Here is a 1,084-nt window from a genome sequence, read left to right as displayed (position 1 = left end):
TATATATTCTGTAGACAGATATTCTAGAACTTGGAGTAGAAACTCTATATCTGCACCTTGAAGACATGTACATATGCCCTTGTATGTTTATTTCCTCATTTTTTAATTGAATACATAAATCTTACCTCATGGAAGCTATGTAGGATTATATGTGCTAAAGTTATAAGTAAATATGAACAGTAACTTGTGTATCTATTTATTCTCACACAATGACTAGATGTTTTTGAGTATCTCACTGAATTTACATCAATTCAGAATTTAGTAAATTTAGGTTGCATCTTGAAGAACTTTTTATTCATTGTTTTCTTTACATGCACTTTACAACAGCTAGCTTAATGATGCTTATAAGTATAAATTATAAAGATAGCCCTATCCTTTCTTTTCCAGTTTTGTCCATTAGTTAAAAATGGAAACACAGCAAAAAAAGCAGCTATAAAATCATATCTTATTGAAGTGGATAAAATATTCCATTATGTGTGGATATTAGGGCTGGACATACTTTCATATATTTAGTGAAGAGAATATAATTAGTGAAAAAATTTAAAGTGGTTCTTTTTTGAATTGAGTGTTGAAAGCTCTGTAACCTCAGCTCTAAAATGAGCAGCCTCTGGTAAAGTAAATGAAAGAAGTGCTTTACAAATCACCACTAGGGAATCCAAGGAAATAACTTTCACATTAATATGTTAAAGTTATCAGTATAGAGTTTTGTCGATCTCCCTTGAGCTGTTATTACTTACACAGCTGAGGGAATACTTGTTTTAAAAGCCGAGTTTAAATTTTTCTCCTTTTGTAAATGCTAGGCATTGATCATTCTTTTAATCATTCTTTATCAGTTACTATTGCCTTTAAGGAGCAAAAGAGTTTAGTGCTCTGCAGAAACAAATGACAAAAATATACAGGGAAAAGGCAAGGTATAAAAGACCCTGAGCGATACCTGAGGATTCAGAGAATTGCTTTCCCCCACTTGACTACACATTAGAATCAACTTGAAACTCTCTCCCACCCACATACTGCAACCTACAGCCTAATGATGTGACAGGCAAGCACTCTACCACTGAGGACCAACTCTAGATGGTATGTACCT

Source organism: Perognathus longimembris, chromosome 4, assembly GCF_023159225.1.
Source record: "Perognathus longimembris pacificus isolate PPM17 chromosome 4, ASM2315922v1, whole genome shotgun sequence".
Lineage (NCBI taxonomy): Eukaryota > Metazoa > Chordata > Mammalia > Rodentia > Heteromyidae > Perognathus > Perognathus longimembris.
Note: the sequence above shows the minus strand (reverse complement) of the source record.